Source organism: Arachis ipaensis, chromosome B04, assembly GCF_000816755.2.
Source record: "Arachis ipaensis cultivar K30076 chromosome B04, Araip1.1, whole genome shotgun sequence".
Classification (NCBI taxonomy): Eukaryota; Viridiplantae; Streptophyta; class Magnoliopsida; order Fabales; family Fabaceae; genus Arachis; species Arachis ipaensis.
The window spans coordinates 115,968,427-115,973,605 of NC_029788.2; positions in this window are offsets into that span (position 1 = coordinate 115,968,427).

The following is a 5,179-nucleotide window of genomic DNA, read 5'->3' on the forward strand; positions in this document are numbered from 1 at the left end:
AGGACGAGGCTGGTGAAGATCATGATGAGAATGTGCCTCCTCCTGTTTGAAAATTTTATTATTTGCCTTAAGTAGTTTTGGACTTGTATGTTTTTTGAAAGACTTGTTGGTTTTTATTCCAACTTTATCGACTATTTCTCCGATGTATAGTGTCGGAGTTTGTTTTTTGCAAATATCTTATGATTTCAGCGTTTCATTGTTATTTTGCATGTCTGTGTATGGGAAGATGTATGATTTCATTTAGATAGAATTGTTCCTCATATTCGAGGTGTGCAGGATGGTCGGCCTCGTTAAAACCTACCCGAGTAAACCCTCCTTAGGGAAAAACCTCGTGGCTAGGAAAAAGAGTACCTTACCACTCTGTACGTTACAATATTGTTTCAACTATAATAGTACTTGAGTGACGATATGTTCCATGTGTTGGGCAATGTCGTCCCGTTCAATGTTTCTAAACGATAAGCCCCTTTTCCGACCACCTTAGCGATCCGAAAAGGTCCTTCCCATGTTACTGCCAATTTTCCTTCATGGAAGGCCCTTGGTCTTACCTTCTTGTCGTACTGACGCTTCATAGCTAGTTGCATTGATTTTTGCCTTAACTGCGTAAGATTGCGTTCTTCATCAATGATGTCAAGCTCGGCAAGCCGAGTTTGTTCGTTAGAACTGTCGTCGAAGTGCTCGATCCTCGTTGACCCTTGGCTGATTTCCAAAGGGATCACGCATTCTGATCCGTACACTAAGCGGAAAGGACTTTCTTTAGTTTTTGATTGTGGAGTTGTGTTATAACTCCATAGTATCTCTGGTATTAGCTCGGCCCAGCGACCTTTAACCTCGGTTAGTTTTTTCTTTAGGGCCTGCAAAATTACTTTGTTAGCCGCCTCTGCGAGCCCGTTGGTCTGTGGGTGCTCAACAGAGGAGAAATAGTGTCTAATATTCATGTTATTTAAAAATGATGCAACCTTTTTGTCAGTAAATTGCCTACCATTATCAGAGATAATTTCTCGTGGCAAACCATATCTACAAACGATAAATTTTCAAATGAACTTTTGTACCTTATCCGAGGTTATTTTCGCAAGTGGTTGCGCTTCTATCCACTTTGTAAAGTAGTCGACGGCTACCAAAAGGAACTTTACCTGGCCTGGCGCTATAGGAAATGGTCCGAGGATATCCATACCCCACTTGTGGAATGGTCAGGTTGCATCCGACGTATGTAACGCCTCGGCTGGGTTGTGTATCAGTGGCGAGCATTTTTGACATGATTCGCACTTTTTGACCTTGTCTGTGCAATCCGACCTTAAGGTCGGCCAATAATATCCCGCACGTAAGATCTTTGTTGCCAAGCTTCTGCTTCCGATATGATGTCCGCAAATGCCCTCGTGGACTTCGTCTATTGCTAATCTGGTGTCCTCCCCTGCAAGACATTTAAGCAGTGGTCGGGAAAAACCACGTTTGTATAGATTATCTCCGATTAGGGTGAACTGGGTTGCTTTTCTTTTAAAAGACCTCGGATCACCCTCTGGTACGATTCCCGTCTTCAGGTAGTGTATTATTGGTGTTCGCCAGTCTTCTCCCTGTGACAAATTTAAGACATACTGCAAATCTAGGCTAGGTTTTGTTAGTGTGAGATGTACTAAACTTCCTGATTGCTGATCTTCTCTGTGTGTCGCTAATTTAGATAATATGTCTGCTCTAGAGTTTTGTTCCCGTGGTATATGTGTTATTTCAAATTTTTGAAAACCCTTTATCATGTCCTTAGCAATATGTAGGTACTTTTCTAGGAATCGCAATATACCTGCAAGCTCGGCACGTGTACTTCTTTCGCGAGTCTCAATCCCGCTAATAGCGCCTCATATTCGGCTTGATTATTTGTTGCTTGAAATTGGAATTTGATTGACTGTTCGGCATATACACCCTGGTTGTCTTTTAGCAGAATTCCTGCTCCGCATCCGTTGTCATTGGATGCTCCGTCGACATACAATTCCCATGGTTTTGTTTCTTCCACTTCATTTGTGAACTCTGAGATGAAGTCGGCTAAAGCTTGTGCCTTGGGGGATCCTCTGGACTGATATGTGATGTCAAATTCTGAGAGTTCTACCGACCATTTGGTTAACCTTCCTGCTAGGTCGGGCTTGGCTAGGATCTGCCGGAGTGGTTGATTGGTCCGGACTATAATTCGGTACCCCTGAAAGTAATGCCGAAGTCTTCGAGCTGTGACGATTAGTCCATATGCTAATTTTTCTATCGTCGGGTATCTTGTTTCGGCGCCCTGTAGGACTTTACTTATGAAATATACTGGGTGTTGTTCTTTGCTGTCATCTGTTACAAGTACCGAACTGATTGTGTTAGTGGAAATTGAAAGAAATAGGTGCAAGGGTTTACCTTGTTCGGGTTTTCTCAATATGGGCGGTGATCCCAAGGTGTTTTTGAATTTGGTGAAAGCCTCTTCGCATTCTATCGTCCAAACAAATTCGTCTGATTTTTTTAAGGTGTTAAAGAAGTGGTATGACTTTTCCGCTGCTGCTGGCAAGAACCGAGAAAGAGCTGCCAGCCGACCTGTGAGTTGTTGAACTTCCTTTTTGTTTATAGGGGATTGCATGTTAATTACGGCCGAACATTTGTCGGGATTCGCCTTTATACCTCTGTTTGTCAGCAAGAAACCGAGGAATTTGCCCCCCTTGACTCTGAACGCGCATTTTTCTGGATTTAGTCTCATATTGTGCTTTCTGAGTTGTGCAAATACCTCGTCCAGGTCGTGTTTGTGCTGTTCTTCCGAAGTTGATTTTACCACCATGTCATCCACATATATTTCAATGTTTCTACCGATCTGATCTTTAAAGACTTTGTCCATAAGCCGCTGATATGTTGCTCCCGCATTCTTTAGCCCAAAGGGCATGACTTTGTAGCAAAAATTTCCTTGATCTGTGATAAATGCTGTTTTTTCTTTGTCTTCCGGGTGCATGAGGATTTGGTTATAGCCTGAATAGGCATCCATGAAACTGAGCACCGGGAATCCCGAGGTGTTGTCTACCAATCTGTCTATGTTGGGGAGGGGGTAACCGTCTTTGGGGCATGCTTTGTTTAAATCGGTGAAGTCCACGCACATGCGCCACTTTCCCGAGCTTTTACGTACCATTACAACGTTTGCTAGCCATGCTGAGAATCGAAGTTTTCGGATAAACCTTGCTTCCAGGAGTTTTTTGGTCTCTGCTGCCGCCGCTTTTCTCCTTTCGTTTCCCAAGTTTCTTTTCTTTTGTCGTATAGGTCGGACATTAGGATTGACAGCTAGCTTGTGGCAAATGAAGTTAGGATCGATGCCAGGCATGTCTGCTGGCGTCCATGCGAATAAGTCGGCGTTGTTTTGTAATATTGTGGTAAGGTCGGCTTTGTGCCCTGCAATAAATGCCGATCCTATGTTAGTAAATTTCTTATCATGACCTATTTGTACCTGTTCAAGGTCGTCTGTTGGCGTTGGACGGCTGTTGTCGCTCCTGGGATCTAGCTCAGCCAGCGTTGGTATGTGTTCCGAGTTATAGACGGTGTGAATCCGAGGTATCTCCTCCCTTTTTACTGTTTTGAGGCTCGCGTTGTAGCATTGCCTTGCCTCCTTGTGGTCGGCGTAAACCGTCCCCACCATGTTATCCTGCAAGGGAAATTTCACACAAAGGTGAACAGTTGAAACAATGGCACCAAAAGCATTTAATGATGGGCGTCCTAGAATGATGTTATAAGGGCTAGGGCAATCAACCACTAGGAATTGGATATCTAGTGTTTTGCTATGTGGGGGTTCTCCGAGTGTTGTTCTTAGCCAAATGTACCCGGATACCGATACCTTTTCCCCAGAGAACCCTACCAATTCTCCGGGTGACGGTTGCAGTGCGTTGTCGCTGAAATGCATCTTTTTGAAGGTGGAGTAGAATAAGACGTCGGCACTGCTCCCTGGGTCAAGCAAGACCTTTTTTATTGTTAGTTCCCCCATGTGAATCGAGATGACAACTGGGTCATCAAGGTTCGGATATGTTGTCTTTAGGTCGGCCGTGCTAAAGTCGATGCGTGAGGTCGGACTTGATGCTTGTCGTTCTAGGCGAGTTCCTTCCATTGTCATCATTGCTCGGTAACTTCTTTTCCTTGCCGAGGTGGTGGTCCCACCTCCAGCGAAGCCTCCTGAGATGTAGTTAATAATCCCCTTGGATGGGGGTGTTTCAACCTGTTTATGTCTGCTATCCCTTTCTGACTCTCTTTCTGTGTTTCGCTGTTTTGACGAGATGTACTTGTCTAAGAGCCCTTGCCTGGCTAACCTCTCCAGTAGGTCTTTTGCCACGATGCACTCGTCTGTGGTATGGCCGAACTTTTGATGAAAAGCACAGTGTTTGCTTTTATCCACGTACTTCTGATCTTGATATGATCCTGCTCGAACTGGCAGTTTGATCAATTTGTTGTGCAGGATCTCTTTGATTATATCGTCCCTCTTTGTGTTGAATTTTGTGTACGTGTCGAACTTCGGTGCTAGTTTGAATGGTTTTCTAGGGTCTTTGCCTGTGGGCCGATGAGACCTCTCTTCCTCCTTTTTCATTGGCTTATCATTCCTCCGTGCTTCTCTGAGTTCTTCGATTTCGATCTGGCCCTGGGCTTTTTCTCGGAATTCCTCTAGTGTCTTTGGTTTTGCCACTGCGATTGCTTCCTGGAATTTCCCGGGGCGAAGGTCGCTTTTGATGGCATGCAGTTGCACTTCAGGGTTAAGGTCGGGGATCTGCATTGCCGCCTCTGTGAACCGCATCATGTATTCCTTCAAACTTTCGTATTGTCCTTGTTTGATCGTGCTGAGGTAGTCTGAGTCCCGCACATAAATTTTAGAAGCTGCAAAATGGTTAATAAATAATTTGGCGAATTCATCGAAGCTTGTTATTGAACCTGCAGGAAGGTTAGAAAACCATAATAGGGCTGCCCCATCTAAGAAAGTAGGAAAAGACCGGCACAAGATGGGATCGGAGTCGCTATTAAGAAACATCATTGATTCAAATTTAGTGACATGGATTTTAAGATCTCCGATCCCCTTGTACGGTGTTAAGGTCATTGGGAGTGTAAAACTTTTGGGCATTTGAAAACTCATTATTTCCTCTGAAAAAGGATTCGTTCGTCGTCGTGTCGTTTTGGGGATAGATTCCCCTATCTTTATGTTGGATTC